The sequence below is a fragment of the Podarcis pityusensis genome (assembly GCF_964106645.2).
Source record: "Podarcis pityusensis genome assembly, chromosome: 9".
Lineage (NCBI taxonomy): Eukaryota > Metazoa > Chordata > Lepidosauria > Squamata > Lacertidae > Podarcis > Podarcis pityusensis.
The window spans coordinates 67376123-67395831 of record NC_138034.1 but is presented as its reverse complement, the minus strand read 5'-3'; positions in this window follow the sequence as shown (position 1 = coordinate 67395831).

Sequence of the window (19709 nt, the reverse complement as noted above, 5' to 3'; positions counted from 1 at the left end):
CCACATCAGGCCCAGTCCTGAGCTGCCCCAATCATGTGCGAGGGTGGTTGCTTTCTATATACAGTGGTACCCTGGTTCTCAAACTTAATCCGTTCCGGAAGTCCGTTCCAAAACCAAAGTGTTCCAAAACCAAGGCTTGCTTTCCCATAGGAAGTAATGCAAAATGGATTATTCCGTTCCAGACTTTTAAAAGCAACCCCTAAAACAGCAATTTAACATGAATTTTGTTAAACAAGATCATTGATCCATAAAATGAAAGCAATAAAACAATGGACTGCAGTCAATCAATCAATCAGTAGCTGAACTGGGTTCCACACAGTCACAAAAACAAAAATGAAAAGAGCCGCAAAAACACAAACACAAAATAAATAGCAAAAACAGACAGACCACAGCCACTGGTGGAGGAAGAGGAGTGGGGGGGGGAGCACACCGCCCCCGGCAGCACGATCCCGGTGGGGTGCCATCGAGGCTGCCCCCTGCCCACACTGGGCGCCACGCGCCAGCCCCGCCCCACCCCCACCTGCTCACCGCCCCCTGGTGCCGGAGCATGAAGCTCCGCTACTGCCCACAGCGTAACACTCAAAATGGATGTGGCACTCAAATCAGAAGCATAACACTCAAAACGGAAGCATGGCACTCAAACTGGAAATGTAACACTCAAAACGGAGCGTGTTCAGCTTCTGAAAAAAGTTTGCAAACCAGAACACTGACTTCCAGGTTTGCAGTACAGTGGTACCTCAGGATGCGAATGGGATCTGTTCCGGAGCCCCGTTCGCATCCTGAATGGAACGTAAGATCCAACAGCGCATCTGCGTGTGCGCGGGTCATGTTTTGCAACTTCTGTGCATGCGCGTGATGTCATTTTGAGTGTCTGTGCATGCGCAAGCAGTGAAACCCGGAAGTAAAGTGCTGGGGTTGCCCTGCAGCCCCCAAACTCTGAGCGTCCTCTGGTATCCTCCAGTATGCGCAGCTCTGGAAAAGGCATTTCCCTTCTTCTCCAGTGCGCTTCAGCGACAGATATCAAATGATATATGCACACTAATTTTCTAGCATAACACAGCAAGAAGTGTGAAACATTGTAGAGCTAAACTATGTATTTATTTACACACTATGTCTGTACAAAGGAGTCATGGCATCCTCTCTCTCCAGCTCTGAGAGAAGAAACAGGAAGAAGTAAAAGCAATAGTACAGTACAATAGTACATACAGCGGAAGAGATGAGACTGTCTTCCGTTCCCACACTCTTCCCAGACAGGCATGTGATTTACACCAATCTCATCTGCAGCATCGGAGGCGTGAAATACTAACAGTCCTAAGGGAAAGCGGGACATTCTGGGATCAAATCGGAAACCAAGATGGCTTCTGTAAATCCAGGACTGTCTCTGGAAAATAGGGACATTTGGAGAATCTAGATTCCTGTGCACATGAGCGGGAGTGCTATTTTGGAGTCACATCTTTGTCCAAATGCTTTTGGAATGAAATGAGAAATAAATACGAGCTCCCCCTCTTGATTTGTTCTCTCTCTCTCTGACTATTAATGTTCTATAGGTGGCTGCTGGGAACTATTAAGCCTTCTCCGCTAGTCAGCAGAGGAGGCATTTTCCTCAATTTGGTCCCATTTTATTGATTACTTGGTGCACTTAAGTGCTGCTGAAAGGTGATAAGAGCTGACAGGTCTGGAGAGCAAAGCGCTGTCTCCTCGCAGCTTCCTCCTTGCCCTGATGAACTGACAGAGGAGCTCAAATTCCTTCAGACGTGGCCTGGGGCCTGAGGATTCCTGTCCTTTGCACCCTGATGGGATTGTTGAGACAATCTCCCCGCTCTGCCAAAGGCCTCTTGCCAAATGACAGTATCCTTTCAAGATGTGAAAAATTCAGCTAAGAATGGGCTTCAGGATTCCCATCCTCCCACCCCCCAGAATAATAAGCCTCTTTTAGCAATGAAAGGTCCGTATAGTTAGAGCTATGGTTTTCCCAGTAGTGATGTATGGAAGTGAGAGCTGAACCATAAAGAAGGCTGATCGCCAAAGAATTGATGCTTTTGAATTATGGTGCTGGAGGAGACTCTTGAGAGTCCCATGGACTGCAAGAAGATCAAACCTATCCATTCTGAAGGAAATCAGCCCTGAGAACTCACTGGAAGGACAATTCGTGAAGCTGAGGCTCCAATACTTTGGCCACCTCATGAGAAGAGAAGACTCCCTGGAAAAGACCCTGATGTTGGGAAAGATGGAGGGCACAAGGAGAAGGGGACGACAGAGGACGAGATGGTTGGACAGTGTTCTCGAAGCCACCAGCATGAGTTTGACCAAACTGCGGGAGGCAGTGGAAGACAGGAGTGCCTGGCGTGCTCTGGTCCATGGGGTCACAAAGAGTCGGACGCACAAAACGACTAAACAACAACAACAAGAAGAAGCAATGAAAATGCTACTGTAAAGGAAGACAGGGGATGGCGGCTCCCCAAATTAGCTTTTTACTTTGAGGCGTGTCAGTTCCACCAAGTGTGCATAATGATGCCTGAACGCAGTCACCCTTGGGTGCCTTTGAAGGAACAAACATAGGCCTCTTTTTTCCAAGATCTGTGATAAAACAGGTACATTTGTCCTGATACTTAGCTCCCCTGCTGACCACAGGAGCTTAGCTATGAGAAAATCAAGAATTCTTCCTCTTCTACATCCTCTTTTCCATTTGGCGTTTTTAAAATGTGGCACAGATGGGCCAGAGGCAAAAAAATAAATAAATCTTACTTTGCACATGTTCCTTAAGCATGTGTTGTATGCTTGGTTGTAGAACAGCTGTATGAAAGCTACTGGTTTTTTCTTATTCTCAGAATAACATTTGGTTTTGAATGGTCCTGTGGTTTTTTAAAAAACTTTTCCACCAAGATGAATTGGGTTCAGTAAAGGTCATCGATTCACCTGCCTTCTGCTTTTAAAAAGGTAAAGGTAAAGGGGCCCCTGACCATTAGGTCCAGTCGTGACCGACTCTGGGGTTGTGGCGCTCATCTCGCTTTATGGGCCGAGGGAGCTGGCGTACAGCACAGAGCCTAGGACTTGCTGATCAGAAGGTCAGCAGTTCAAATCCCCGCGTCTTCTGCTTTTAGGTTTTTTTAAAAACACATTTATTAATTACCTTTCCAATAACAGAGCTAGAACAATGAAGCTCACCAGCCAGAATCCAGTCACGTCTTTCAGTCTGGCCCACCTCACAGGGCTGTTGTTGGTTGAGGCGGAGACCATGCATTGGAGGAAAAGTTTAAGAGCATAACAGCCCTGTTGGATCCGGCCAAAGGCTCAATATAAAGGCAGGGTTTAAATAAAATACATGCACACACACATACACACACACACAACCAAAACCTTAAGTCTTTAAGATGTTTTACAACGCATTAAAAACCAATCCATCACAGCAAGAAAACACTATTTGGCAGCAGGAAGAACGCTTATTAACCTGTTCTCACAAATGCTTTCGAAAGAAATGATTTTCTGATAGCAGCACCGTCACACAATTATAATTTCCAGATTTCCTTGGCTGAAAAACCACAAAAGGACTGAAACAGGTTTAGCAGAGGAGAAACTGGTTTGTCTGGGCAAAGAACTCATCAGTTAACTCCAGATGCAAGGCGCATAATGAGTGGTTAGCTGCAGATTTATGACATATTTGCAAATAAAAACAAGCAGTTTGCATGGCAGTCTTCATTCTTAACTATGTTTTAGGACATATACTGTGAACTGCAGCCAATTAATTAACTTATTAAAATGTATATTTGTTTCCTGTGTCACGGCAAGAAATGGGAGGTACCTGCATAAATTGCCCCAGTCAGACTAGTCTATATCTTCAGATCCCGAAGTCTCCCTTGTGGCTTTGGCTAAGATTAAATGTCATTTACAGACAAAAAGGAGTCTATATGCTGACAATCAGTTGGCTGACTCTCTCTCTTAAGCTCCAAGCAAGCTAGTACATTTTTATTACCCCAAAGCTTTCAGGGCGGTTTAAGGCGTTTCCTTATTTTAACGCTGAGTGGTTTTAACCATGCTCCCTGGTTTCACTGTTATGAATTCAATTTCAGCATTTGAACTGTTTTTATTGTAATTTTAAAATATATTTTTGCAAGCCGCTTGGAGTGGGGCAGACATTTTGGGGCAAAAAAATACAACATTGCAAACTTGCTGGAGATACCGGTAAGCAGGTCTGGCTCTGGCTGAGGGGCTGCCTAGGAACTTCATTAGTTCTTGCATTTATACCCCTTTCCTTCAGGGCCCTCAAGATAGTGTGCAGTATTCTCCCCTCCGTATTTAATCTTCAAAACAACCCTGTGAGGTGAGCTTCATGGCTGTATGAGGATTTGAACCTGCATACCTGAAGGAGCGTTTCCACCCCCACCGTTCTGCCCGGACGCTGAGGTCCAGCTCTGAGGGCCTTCTGGTGGTTCCCTCACTGTGAGAAGTGAGGTTTCAGGGAACCAGGTAGAGGGCCTTCTCGGTAGTGGCACCCGCTTTGTGGAACACCCTCCCATCAGATGTCAAGGAGATAAACAACTATCTGACTTTTAGAAGACATCTGAAGGCAGCCCTGCATAGGGAAGTTTTTAATGTTTGATGTTTTACTGTGCTTGATGTTTTAATTTGTTGGATCCCACACACAGTGGCTGGGACAACCCAATCAGATATGCAGCAAATAGATGATAATGATAATGATAATGATAATGATAATGATAATGATAATGATTTTTTATTTATACCCCACCCTTCCCGGTTCAAAAACAGGCTCAGGGTGGCTAACAACAAATTTAAAACACTTAATTGTAAAAGCGGCATAAAATGCAATATAAAAACATGAATAACGATAAAATTCAAAGTTCAAAAATCAGTTTGGGGGAAATCCATCCAATAAGCATTAGATAGTCACCAGGGCTAGCTGGCTGAATTAGTCCTACTTGGGCCAGCGAGGAGGGCAAGGGAGAATTAGCTGCGGGGTCTCAGAGCAGGTGATCTTCGTAAAAGGGGAGGGGGGAAGAGAAGGGAAATAAAAGATCAGGCTGAATTCAAATTAAAGATAATAGATAGATAATTATTTATTAACTCCAGGACTCAGCTATACAGCTGCAAATATAACGTTTTAAGTGTACTTTAAGTGTATTATACAAATGTGATACTAGAGGGCGATGGTGAGCTTATGGTAAATTCAATGTTTTTCAAAATGTTTTTGAAAAAGGCCAAAGCTCTAACCATTACTCCAAATACCCCTTGAGTTTCATGATGGAAGACATGTGGGATATATAATCAGTTGTCTAGTTGTTCAGCAAGGATGAAGTCCCATGAGGGATGGAGGAGGAATCCCCCAGACTCACCTGGGCCAGAACAAGTGGCTCATGACCCAGATCAGATCAGATCTCAAGATTCCTGCGTTGCAGGGGGTTGGACTAGATGACCCCCAGGTTCCCTACAGTTCTGTGATTCTAAACCGTGCTGGCTGGTGCCTACTGGGGCTGGTAAGGTAGAAAGTAGGGAGACCAACACAGGCAGAGTCACCCCCTGACTTACTGAAAGCAAGGAGGCAGGCGGATGGGGGCTGGCTGAAGGTGGCCTCCCCTGCTTCTAAAAAGATGCTACTCAGCAAAAGTCAATGGAATGTGTTCCTTCCGCAGCATCAGGGTGTGAATTGCATCGGACTCAAGAGAATCTCGATGTCTGTCACAGGAGCTGCCTTAATAATAATAATAATAATAATAATAATAATAATAATAATTTATTTATACCCCGCCCATCTGGCTAAGTTTCCCACCCACTCTGGGCAGCTCCCAATCGAGTGTTAAAAACAATACAGCATTAAATTTTAAAAACTTCCCTAAACAGGGCTGCCTTCAGATGTCTTTTAAAGATAAGATAGCCGCTTATTTCCTTCACATCTGAAGGGAGGGCGTTCCACAGGGCGGGTGCCACTACCAAGAAGGCCCTCTGTCTGGTTCCCTGTAACCTCACTTCTCGCAATGAGGGAACCGCCAGAAGGCCCTCAGAGCTGGACCTCAGTGTCCGGGCTGAACGATGGGGGTGGAGACGCTCCTTCAGGTATACATTTAATCCAAATATCGGGTGAAATGTCCCACAAACCAGGATTGTTCTGCGTCTGGTTTGATTTTCCTGGAGGTCAGCTGCTGCCAAGTCTTGCTGTCCTCATCCATTTCCCCGCTCTAAGCTCCCAGTCCCAAGACAATCAATGGAGGAGGCTAAGCAACAATCAATCAACAAGTCACCGTTCTCATGTCTCAGAGAACATCTTACGTTTATGCAGAGTGAAAGGACGTCTCAGAATGATATGCCTTTTGACCATTTGGTTTTACATCTCAGGCCAGCTTGAGTAATAAGATCTGATCGACTGCTGTTTGCTCTGTTTAGGATCAGAATCAAAGCGTCTTCTCGAGTTTAGGAATTTCTAGCTGCCTCACACCTTGTTATGTTGGCGGGCAGGTTAAGGTAAAGGGACCCCTGACCATTAGGTCCAGTTTTGTCAGGGGACTGATTTGTAAATCCGGGGACTGTCCCCGGGAAACGGGGAAGTCTGGTGACCTTACTCTATTTGAAAGTTTGTCGGGGTTTAAAGATTGATTGAAACCTTAAGACGGGAGAGCAGGTGCAGTAAATTTGCCCATCTACAATGATCACCTGGGTGTCAGACTGTGCAGGTATACAAATTACCTGGTCACGGTCTTCCCCACTGTGGAGAGATGTATGCATTTCTATTTAAATCACAGCAGTTGATTTTTTTTTTCATTTTATTTATTCAATTTATACACCACCCTATACCTGGAGGTCTTTCTAAATTTGCACCTTTATGCATAAATTAACATGTGCCAATTTTATGCAAACCCAGGTTTTCCTTTGGGGGGGGGAAGTAATGTGTTTCTATCTTTGAGGTGATTCCTAAGTGACTGTTAAAAAGGTAAAGGGACCCCTGACCATTAGGTCCAGTCGCGGACGACTCTGGGGTTGCGGCGCTCATCTCGCTTTATTGGCTGAGGGAGCCGGCATACAGCTTCTGGGTCATGTGGCCAGCATGACTAAGCCACTTCTGGAGAACCAGAGCAGCACACGGAAATGCCGTTTACCTTCCCGCCGGAGTGGTACCTATTTATCTATTTGCACTTTGACGTGCTTTCGAACTGTTAGGTTGGCAGGAGCAGGGACCGAGCAACGGGAGCTCACCCTGTTGCAGGGATTCGAACCGTCGACCTTCTGATTGGCAAGTCCTAGGTTCTGTGGTTTAACCCACAGTGCCAGCCGCGTCCAACTACAACTACCCTTTGTTGTTGTTTAGTCGTTTAGTCGTGTCCGACTCTTCGTGACCCCATGGACCAGAACATGCCAGGCACTCCTGTCTTCCACTGCCCCCCGCAGTTTGGTCAAACTCATGCTGGTAGCTTCGAGAACACTGTCCAACCATCTCGTCCTATGTCGTCCCCTTCTCCTTGTGCCCTCCATCTTTCCCAACATCAGGGTCTTTTCCAGGGAGTCTTCTCTTCTCATGAGGTGGCCAAAGTATTGGAGCCTCAGCTTCAGAATCTATCCTTCTAGTGAGCACTCAGGGCTGATTTCCTTCAGAATTGATAGGTTTGATCTTCTTGCAGTCCATGGGACTCTCAAGAGTCTCCTCCAGCACCATAATTCAAAAGCATCAATTCTTCGGCGATCAGCCTTCTTTATGGTCTAGCTCTCACTTCCATACATCACTACTGGGAAAACCATAGCTTTAACTAACGGACCTTTGTTGGCAAGGTGATGTCTCTGCTTTTTAAGATGCTGTCTGGGTTTGTCATTGCTTTCCTCCAAGTACCTTAAACAGCAGGGTCTCCCCTTTGAAAGATTTGCACCCAGACCTCACTGGTCCACAATGGTTTCACCGCCTTAGCAAGAGGGGAAAACCGAAAGAATTAATCTAAGCCCAGCAATTGCAGCAAACAGATGGAGAGGATGAAGGAGAGATCAGATGGCAGTCGCAAATGAGCATGTGCTGCCGTGTTACTAGATGAAGCATCTATTTGTGTACCCCTCCAGCACATGCAAGGCCATTCTGCCAGTTTCTGCCCTTGGCAGCGTGGGTGCCTCTGGAGAAAAGCTTGTTTTAAAAAGTGGAGGGGGGGGCGAGGAGAGCATTGCCCTTGCTCTGCATGTCAAAATCCTCTGTGCTTCAAGAAGGCCATTATGTAAAAGCACCCTCTAAATGATAACCTTTGTAATAATGGCTCATAAAATCCAAACACTTTGAAGTTTTCTCCAGGCACCTTAATAGGAAGCCAAGGAAAACAGGTACAAATTAAAGGCAACAAGGAGTTCGTCCTGTCACTGGCACCTGTCTCTGGGCACCCAGAAGTGAAACTCTGTAGATTACGCCCAGGGTGGCTGTGTTTATTCGGCAATCATCCACTGGTGCAGAATGCAGAACCGAGTCGCCCGCATAACCCAAGTTTTCTTTTTTATTAAAAAAATGAAACAGAAACAAACCCACAAGTTTCCTACGCCTTGCTGCCATGCAGCCTTGAGATTGCTTATAAAATGTGCTGACATTTTGACTTTGCTGCTGCTGTCCTTGCTGTTACTGTTTGAGTAGCTTAGAAGTAAACCCTGTGTTTTCCATTTCTCTTGTTAATCCACCACCTTGGAAGACCTTAGAAATGGCAGAATACAACGCAATGAGGTTGAGGGTATGTTCTGTCATATGCTGTGGACCTGTAAAAGGGTAAGAGTATTGGGAAATAATTTATATTGAATTGAAAAAAAATGTTTAAAAGCACTTAAAAGCAAAAAACCAGAGTCTTTTTTTGTTGGGGATAATTCAGATGGAAATTCCCAGGTGTCAAAAAAGGCTATTTATGTATGCCACTACTGCAGCCCATGTTTCGTTAGCCCCAAAATGGAAAACGAGCAAGGTCCCAACTAAAGAAGAATGGCAACTTAAACTGATGGAATAGGCCCAGCTTGCAGATCTAACATATAGAATAAGAGAACAAGAAGAACGTACGTTTAAAGAAGTTTGGAAAATGATTATTGAATATGTGGGGGGAAATTGTGTACACTTGAAAATGCTGGCAGCATTAAGATAAATTCAACAGTGTAAATAAGTTTTGATGGCTGTAATAATGGAATACTGATTGGTTTGGTTTATATGAAATATGCAGGGATTTGTGTTATGTAAAATGAATCATGGGAAGAGAAGAAGGGAAGTCATTGATATTTAAGGTTGTTTAAATGAATATTCTAAATGGTAAAACAGAAAATTTAATAGAAATTGTAAAAAGAAAAAGAAATAAGAAAAGAAATGCAGAATACAGATATATGATCCAAAAGCTGGAAGAGGAAGCCACCATTACAGCCCAGCTTCCTGTTCTCACAGTGGGCCAACCTGAGAGAAACATGGAAGCAGGACCTCAGCCCTCTCCCTTCCTTTGGTTTCCAGCAACTGGTATTCAGAAAGATTACTGCCCCTGGTCCTGGAGGGAGAGCCGTGGTGTCTAGTAGCTGTTGGTAATCTTATCCTCCATGAATTTTAAAGCTATCCAAGTTGGTGGCTATCACTGCCACATCTGGAAGTCGGTTCAAAAGCTTAGCTATGCAGTCTGTGAAGTAGTACAGTCAAACCTCAGTTTCCGAACGTCTCCTGCCAAACGTTTCGGAAGCCGAACGCTGAAAACCCGGAAGCCAATGCTTCTGTTTTCGAACGTGCCTTGGATGTCAAACGGCTTCCAAGGCACATTTCTCCATTTTTCTCAATGGAAACTGCTGACTGCCCATTGATCCTCAATTTTTGAACATTTTGGAAGTTGAGCGGACTTCCAGAACGGATTACATTCGAAAACCGAGGTTTGACTGTACAGTGGTACCTCGGGTTACATACGCTTCAGGTTACAGATGCTTCAGGTTACAAACTCCACTAACCCAGAAATAGTACCTTGGGTTAAGAACTTTGCTTCAGGATGAGAACAGAAATTGTGCAGTAGCGGCGCGGAGGCAGCAGGAGGCCCCATTAGCTAAAGTGGTGCTTCAGGTTAAAGACAGTTTCAGGTTAAGAAAGGACCTCTGGAACAAATTAAGCTCTTAACCCGAGGTACCACTGTAGTGTCTTTCACTTGTCCTGAATCTTCCAACAAGATTCTCAACTCTATTCATGATCAGCAAAAGCAGAATCAAAACGGTGCAAGCAATTTTTTTTAATGGCAACTTAAATTCAGCCCCAATGCTCTGATTAATGTAGAGTTACTGAAGCAATATAAAGAAGAAAAAGAATTGTTATTATGCAGTGTCTCATCTTTCCTTCACTGAGTTTAGGGTAACACTTCTAGACGTAGATTACAACAACCATAGGTAGGACTGACAGAGAGATTGACTAGGGAGGGATCACTTAGTGAGCTTTTGGATTCAGTGGGGATTCACATTTCATATTGTCCCACACAGGGATCAAAACTGCAACCTTGGCATTATCAGCACCACGCTCTAACCAACGGAGCTATCCGAGGGAATTAAGCAGTCCACAATACGACTGGAACACAGTGTGACATTAACATATGAGAGTGCTGGAGGTGAAATAGTTAAACAGGTTACCCAATCAGAACCCAGGGGGGTGGAGTCAGAGGAACTGTAAATCTAGCTCTGGTAGGGGTGAAGGGGAGAGTTCGTTGGGAGTTGGGTGGTTGGTTGGAGTGGGAGTGAATTGGGATAGAGTCTGTGGGTAGGTTGAGTTAGTGCAGAGAAATAAGCTGAATCAGGAACAGTTAGGAGCTAGGAAGACAAGTACCGTATTTTTCGCTCTAGACCACAAGACGCACCTAGTTTTTGGAGGAGGAAAGCAAGAAAAAAAAAATTCTGAATCTCAGAAGCCAGAACAGCAAGAGGGATCGCTGCGCAGTGAAAGCAGCAATCCCTCTTGCTGTTCTGGCTTCTGGGATAGCTGCGCAGCCTGCATTCGCTCCATAAGATGCACACACATTTCCCCTTACTTTTTAGGAGGGGAAAAGTGAGTCTTATAGAGCAAAAAATACGGTAAATATCTGAGAGGTGGTTTAGTGAGTGAGAGCAGGTAGCAGAAGTTATAGGTCTGGATAGGGATCCCATGATTGTAATTGACCGATACCGTTTATGAAACCACACGGTTGTTAAACTGCAATAAATAAACAGAAGTTTATGTTCCAGTTTATTATTTTTTTTATAGAAATTTATTGGGTTTTACAATAGCAATACACATAATAAACAATGTAACATATATCTTAACATAATTTCACATTTTCTTTGGACTTCCTCACATCTCCCGCTCCCACTTTCATCGTTATAACATTTTGTCAGCAATTTATTATCTTATTTGCAATCTTATATCCCTTCTATGCTTCATAATCTTCTACTTCTCAAAAAGAGTTATATTTTCTCAATCTCACTTATTTTCTTAAAATCATCTAAGTTTAGTGGTGCTCAGTTATATTGATCTAGCATCCTGTTTAGCATTCACTCAAATTGCAATGTTTTTGTAAATAGTTCTTAAATTTCTTCCAATCCTCCTCAGTCCTCTCTTCTCCCAGGTCTCGAATTCTGCCGGTCATCTCGGCCAGTTCCATGTAGTCTATCAGTTGCATCTGCCATTCTTCCAGTGTGGGTAGATCTTGAGCTTTCCAATGCTTTGCGAGTAGTATCCTTGCTGCTGTTGTTGCATACATAAAAAATGTCTGGTCCTTCTTTACCACCCCTTGGCCGACAATACCCAAAAGAAAGGCCTCTGGTTTCTTAGTGAAGGTATATTTAAATACCTTTTTCAGTTCATTATAAATCATTTCCCAGAACGCCTTCACTTTAGGGCAAGTCCACCAGAGGTGGAAGAATGTTCCTTCACACTCTTTACATTTCCAACACTTATTGTCAGTCAGGTGGTAAATTTTTGCAAGTTTGACTGGGGTCATATACCATCTATATATCATTTTCATTACATTTTCTTTCAAAGCGTTACATGCAGTAAATTTCAATCCAGTACTCCACAACCTTTCCCAGTCCTCAAACATAATGTTATGCCCAATGTCCTGCGCCCACCTTATCATAGCCGATTTAACCATTTCGTCTTGTGTGTTCCATTTTAACAGCAAGTTATACATCCTTGAAAGTACCTTACTCTTAGGTTCTAACAATTCTGTTTCTATTTTCGATTTCTCCACCTGGAACCCTAATTTCTTGTCATTTTTAAAAACTTCTTTAATCTGAGCGTAATGTAACCAATCTCGCACTTTATCCTTCATTTTCTCCAAACTCTGCAATTTCCAATTGTCTCCATCTTTTTCTAGAATTTCCCAATATTTTGGCCATTTGGCCTCCATATTGGGTCTTTTTCGGGCCTTAGCTTCCAAAGGTGAAAGCCACCTTGGGGTCTTATTTTCCAGCAAGTCTTTATATTTTGTCCAGACATTAAACAGTGATTTTCTGACAATATGGTTCTTAAAGGCCTTATTTGCTTTAACCTTGTCATACCACAAATATGCATGCCATCCGAAAGCATTGTTAAACCCTTCCAAATCCAACACATCAGTGTCTTCAAGAAGTAGCCAGTCTCTTAGCCAGCAAAACGCTGCGGCTTCATAGTACAACTTTAAGTCTGGCAGGGCAAAGCCCCCTCTTTGTTTTGCATCAGTTAATATCTTAAACTTAATTCTGGGCTTTTTGCCCTGCCAGACAAACTTAGAAATATCTCTCTGCCACTTCTGAAAGCACTCCGTCTTGTCCAAAACCTGAAGTGTTTGAAATAAAAACAGCATCCTTGGCAATACATTCATCTTAATAGCAGCAATTCGGCCTAACAAAGAAAGTTTCAATTTTGACCAACTATCTAAGTCTCTCTTAATTTCTACCCAACATTTTTCATAATTATCCTTAAATAGACTTAGGTTTTTTGCTGTTATGTTTACCCCTAGGTATTTTACTTTTTTAACCACATTAAGTTCCGTCTCATTCTGAAACCGTTCTGACTCTGTATCAGTCAAATTTTTTCCCAAAACCTTAGTTTTCTGTTTATTTAATTTAAATCCAGCCACCCGACCAAAGTCATTAATCAGTTGTAATACTCTTTTCGTACTAGGCTCTGGCTTCTGCAAGGTCAAAACCAGGTCATCTGCAAAAGCTTTTAATTTGTATTGTTTCTGTCCGACCTGAATTCCTTCCACCAACCGATCCCCTCTAATCATATTCAATAGCACTTCCAGAACCGAAATGAATAACAAAGGGGAGATAGGGCAACCTTGTCGAGTTCCTTTTTCAATTTTAAACTCTTCTGTAACCACATTATTAACTATCAGTTTAGCTTTCTGCTCTGAATATATCGCCTCAATCCCATTCTCAAAACCCCGTCCCACTCCCATCTCTTTTAAATTTCCCATCATAAATTTCCAGGAGATGTTGTCAAAGGCCTTCTCCGCATCTATAAAGATTAAAACTGCTTTTGTGTTTATATCTGTTTGCAAAAGTTCCAAGATATCAATAATGTTCCTTGTATTAGCAAACAAATATCTACCTGGGAGAAAGCCTGCCTGGTCCTTATGGATTACTTCATTTAAAACTTTTTTAAATCTACTTGCCAAAATGTCTGCAAATATTTTGTAATCCACGTTTAAAAGGGAGATGGGACGGTAGTTCTTAAGTTGTGTCTTTTCAGCTTCCGTCTTTGGTATTAATGTGATAAACGCTTCCTTCCACGACTCCGGTGCCCTCTTCCCCTCCATAATTTCATTGCTGACCTCCATCAAAGGTTGTATCAAATAGTCTTTTAATGTCTTATAGTACTTGGAGGTCAGCCCATCTGGCCCTGGAGATTTGCCAAGTTGCATGTTCTGAATGGCTTGTTCAATCTCCTGTCGTGTTATTTTAGAATTCAGGATTGTCCTATTTTCTTGTGACAATTTGGATAGTCCATTTTTTGCCAAAAATTGTTTAATCTCAACTTCGTCTTGCGGCCCTTGGGTGTATAGTTTTTTGAAGTATCTCTGGAAACACTTTCTGATGTCCACTGGATTCTGAATGTTTTTTCCTTCAATCTCTAAGTTTGTAACCGTATTTAATCTTTGTCTTCTCTTCAACTGCCAAGCTAGCAGTTTTCCACATTTATTCGCCGACTCAAACGTTTTTTGTTTCATTAGTTTAACCTTCCATTCGATTTCCTGATTTATCAGTTTAGAATATTGTGTTTGATAAAGTTTAATTTCTCTCAGAGTTGGCTGTGACTTCGGGTTCACTCTTAATTTCTTCTCTAATTCTTTTATTTTATCCAAGATCTTATCTTTTTTCTCATTTTGTGTTCTTTTCTTTACTGCATTCTGTTGTATCAAGAATCCCCTCATTACAGCTTTACTTGCGTCCCAGACGATTCTTTTTTCCACCGTAGTATTCATATTTATCTCAAAATAATCCTTCAAAACTTTTTGGGCCTTCTTAGTAATTTCCTGATCTCTGAACAAATTGTCATTCATCTTCCATCTAAAGGATCCAGTTGGTAGTAGTGTCATATCCATCTTTACTGCATTATGGTCGGAACAGGTCTTTGGGCAGATTTCCACTTTTCTGACCTTAGGTGCCAGGCCTCTAGAAATCCATATTTGGTCGATTCTTGTCCAGGTCAGTTGGGCTTCAGAAAAGAATGTTCCCTCTCTTCCTAGTGGGTTCTTTGTCCTCCAAATATCAATCAAATCCATATTGTCTGTCATTTCAAAAAAGGTTTTAGGTAGTCTGCCGTCTTTTGTAACATTTTGACTTTGTGACTTGTCCATGTTAGTTGATACGACCCCATTCATATCTCCCATCATTATGATGTTATTGTAGTCCAGATAATCCAGCATTGTCTCCTGCAGCTTCTTGTAAAATTCCGATTTCCCTTCATTAGGTGCATAGATTCCTAATATCAACAGTTTCTCTCCTTGGTATTGTATCTCAATAGCCAAAATTCTTCCATGCTCATCTTTAAATAAGAATTTGGGTGACAGGCTCTCTTTTGCATATATCACCACGCCTCTCTTCTTAACTTTATCCGACGATACAAATTCCTGGCCCAATCTTTTATTTATTAACACTTTTCTGTGGAGCCTCGTCACATGTGTTTCTTGTAAACAAATAATGTCCAATTGTTCTTTTTTTAATATATGAAATATTTTCTTCCTTTTTTCCGGAATGTTACAACCATTAATATTCCAACTCAACAATTGCAGAGACATCCTGAATTGATCTGGTTATTTCTCCAGGGGTGGTATCTTCTCTGGATCTTCAGGTTCCCCAGGTGCTGGTGTTGGTGCTGGCGTTGCCTCAGGCCCAGAAGGTAGTTCAATTCCTTTTTGAAGGTCCTCTCCGTGTGTAGACAAAAATTTGTCTCTCTCTTCCAATGTTCTAATTTTGACCTTTCTCCCTCTAAAGGTAAAAGATATTCCTTGGGGAAATTCCCACCTAAATGGAATTGCGTTGCTCCTTAGTAGTTTGGCAAGTTCAGAGTAGGCGGCTCTAAGATCCAACAGTTGTCTTGGAATATCTTTGTAAATTTCAATTCTTCTGTCCAAAACCTCCAGTGACTTTCCGTAGTGTAGGCCCAAAATCTTGTCCCTTTCCTCCTTTGATCTCAATGTTATCAAACAGTCTCTGGGCCTCTCCTTCTTTGTAAATCTTCCAAGTCTGAAAGCTGACACAATTTTAAAGTCCTTTTCTTCCAAATTCCAGAACTTGGAGAATTCTTTGGTCAAAAACTCAGCTAGATTTCCTTCTTCTGCCTCTTGTAGTGATCTAATCCTCAAATTATTCTCACGATTTCGCAGTTCTATCATAGAAAGATAGATCTGATGTTCCCCAACTTGTTTGGTGAGTGGTCTTACCTCTTGTTCTAAATTTTCCAATTTTTGTCTGGTATCCTCAGCCAATTTCCGATTTTCTGCTGTGGCCTCCGTTAACTGTCCAATTGCCTGTGTATTCTGTGCCACTTGTATAGTTAATTTATTTAGGCATTCTGTATTTTTGTCAATCTTTGCTGATTGCTCATCTGCTTTCTTGTCCAAAGCTTCCAATTTTTCAAAGATTTTGTCTAAAACAGAAGCAGATGCTCCTGAGGCCATATCTTCCAATTGTAACTGCTCTATTTCACCCTCTCCCTCTTTTGCCTGTGACGAGGCAACTTCTTCTACTTCTACTTCTGAGGGCAAAGTAGGTACAGATGATCTGCGTGTCTGCGAGGCTGAGGTTAGAGTTGTTAAAGTTGTTTGTCTAACTCTTCCTCTTCTTCTTGTGCCACTCATTCCAACGTTATCTATCAGTCAAGGTCACACTGAGTTATTCCCATGGGAATAGAAAGGCCCAGAGCAAGCAAACAACAAGGGAATCGAAAGTAAATGTAAATGTAAAGTCACTGTTTTAATCCAATCCTCTAGAGGGAGCTTAAAATGTCTTTCAGAGTCTAGTTTAGTATCCAGGTACCTTCAGATACAAATATTTAGCAGAGTTAATAAATAATCACTTTGTTACAGACAGTGCTTATTTGTCTCCAAAAAGAATGTTTCAAATTAGAAGGTCTCAATACCCTCAGATTGTTGCAAGTTCCAATATACAATATCCAAATCTGCAGTACTGACAGCTCAGTCTCTCAAAGCTCAGGCAGCTCCGGACCCTGGGTTTCACCTTTTGATTGTAATCCAATAAAAGGAGGAAAGTCAAGTGCAAATAATAATTCCAAATCTTTAACTTAAGATCTTTACTTTAGATTGCAGGTTCAGTGGATGCTTAGATCTGTAAAGTTTAAAAACTCTTTCTTTCAGCCTCCACTCCTCCAGCTAGTTGCTTTTTCCAAGTTCAATGGCAGCGGAAGACGGACTTCCTGTTTCCACGTCTCTCCGCTTTCAGCCAAGTTCAACCAAGTTCAGATTTTTTGATTTAAAGTCTCTAATTTCAAGTGATTCAGTCTTTACTCACGAGTAAGTTGATTTTCATCCGAATCCGAATTTGACAGGAAAAGGGATCAGCGCTCACCGGCAGCAGCAGCGCGGCTTCGCTCCGCAGACTGTGAAACGGCTCTCAGCGCCGCAACCCCCCTCCACGCTCCGGAGCCCCTTACGGGGTTCCTTTAGCGTTTGGAGGGTCACTTAAGGCGCCCACCGAGCCTCAAGACCACAGGCTCTTGCTGCCTGTGGTTTTCCGGAGTGGGTCTCCGCTTCGCCGTAGCGGACGACCCGTTGCCTGTGGAGCCTCCTCTCCCGTTCAGAAGAGGACCGCCATTGCCGTTCGCGCCGCCCCCGGAAGTGTTCCAGTTTAACCCTGACTGGATTCAGTATTGTACCAGGTAGGGCCTGGGTGGTGGCAGCAAGAAATAAAGTGGTGGCACAGGGATCAATAGACGGTGAAACGTCCGGGGACCCTGTGTGATCGCCACACACAGGTCAAGCAAAAAGTGTCCGTAAGCCCTTTGTCAAGTTCACACAAGCCACCATTCCCATAAGGCTAGACACATATGCTCTGAAGACCAATTTCTGTCCCCAAACCAACCTGGAAAATGGCCCTGTGCCTTGAATGTCTAGTTGCCCTATCTCTCTGGGCTCATCTCAAGCTGTGATAATTAAATCATGGAACTTGAACCTGGTACCTTCCAGACTTTGGACTCTGGGTGTCCCTCAGCTCCAGCCAGCATCGTGGACAATGGTTGGGGATAATGGGAGTGTGCTAGTCCAGCTACATCTCAAGGGCCACAGTTCCCCACCCCTGATTTCAGTTATCTGGAGCACAAGCCCTTACTTGCTAGCGCAGGAGCTCAGCGGCTCGGGGTAGGATGTATATTTTAAAGCTTATAAGCCCATCTTTTGATTCAGTCTCATAAAGCCCTCCAAAGAGATTCACAGCAAACATCAATGGGTAAGACAAGAAACTCAGCGCTAGGAAACTAATTAGACTAGTCTATTTCTCCAGCACAACAGGCAAACACCAAGAAAACTACATCAGAGAGCATAGCAAATAAGGATGGGTTTACGCATGCTGGTGTTTTGCATGCATTGCAGTTAAGTTGCCATGTCCCCACAGCAATGACAGGTGAAGCCTGATCCTCTCTGTTGCTGTGAGTTTGTGGGCAGGGTGGCGGTGGCGGTATTTGTCTGCATTGTGTCTGAGTCCCTTGTCATTAATGGGGTCCTGCATCAAGCAAGGGTTAAAATCTAATGGAGGATCCCCTCTCTGAATTCGCCAAGCAAGGTTCCTAGTTACCGCCTTAGGAAGCTGCTCTGTGGAGGAGGGCAAATGGGTGGGACGGCTGGTAGCATGAAGGACAATAGCCAGAATTGTGTGAGAGAGCTGGGCTAGAAGCAGGCGGTAGGCAGAAGCTGGTGAGTGAGAGCCAAGCTTGATTTCTTCTTGAAGCCAAAGCTGTGGCTATGGGAGAAGCAAGACTTCTTGGGGTGTAAATGCTGTCTAGCATTCTATATGTATGTAATAAATCATGTATCCTAAGGACACCATTCTAAGGAAACTGAAACTTGGGTACAGTGTTAGAAATTAGCCAGGCGCATTTTGCTACTGCTGCAGGTCCAGTTGTGACTACATGGAGATTTCGGGGGGGCAGGCTGGTGACTGCAGTTGACAAACCTCTGCCTTAAGGTAAAGGTAAAGGGATCCCTGACCATTAGGTCCAGTTGCAGACTCCTCTGGGGTTGCGGCGCTCATCTCGCTTTATTGGCTGAGGGAGCCAGCGTACAGCTTCCAGGTCATATGGTCAGCATGACTAAGCTGCTTCTGGTGAACCAGAGCAGTGCATGGAAACGCTGTTTACCTTCCCACCGGAGTGGTACCTATTTATCTACTTGCACTTTGAGGTGCTTTCAAACTGCTAGGTTGGCAAGAGCAGGGACCGAGCAACAGGAGCTCACCCCGTCGCGGGGATTTGAACCGCTGACCTTCTGATTGGCAAGCCCTAGGCTCTGTGGTTTAACCCACAGTGCCACCCGCATCCCTCTGCCTTACTCCATAGTTAATACCATTAACTATGTGTGTGTTTCTCTTGCTTGGGACAAGTGAATTGTACAGTGGTACCTCGGTTAAACCACTGTAAGAGCAAGCAGTGTAGTTGAGATTATAGAATCTTAGCGCTGAAAGAGACCCTGGGGGGGTCATTTAGTCCAACCCCCCCCCCCCCCCGGCAAACAGACATTCCATTGTGGTGACCTAGCATTTGGTACCTAGCTTATATACCTGACTTTCTCACAGCACTTGGTGTGCAACACTATACAGTGGTACCTTGGGTTAAGAACTTAATTTGTTCTGGAGGTCCGTTCTTAACCTGAAACTGTTCTTAACCTGAAGCACCACTTTAGCTAATGGGGCCTCCCGCTGCTGCCGGAGCACAATTTCTGTTCTCATCCTGCTGCAAAGTTCTTAACCTGAGGTACTATTTCTGGGTTAGCAGTGTCTGTAACCTGAAGCATCTGTAACCCGAGGTACCACTGTATTTACTCTGCAGAGTTCAAGGAACTACGCGCTCCCTTAACCCTGGGCAAATCCCTCCCTGTAATTTTTAGAGTTTTGCCCACCCCACCCCCCATATATGCTCTGCACTGTTGCCAGAAGAACTGTTAACTTTCAGAGCTTTGTGCTTGAAAAATGTGTAAGTAAAGCCTGTCTGGGGGAAACTCCATCCGCCTTCCAGCCCAATGTCCCTTGCAAATGCCCCATTCCCTTCCATTTGGATTTCC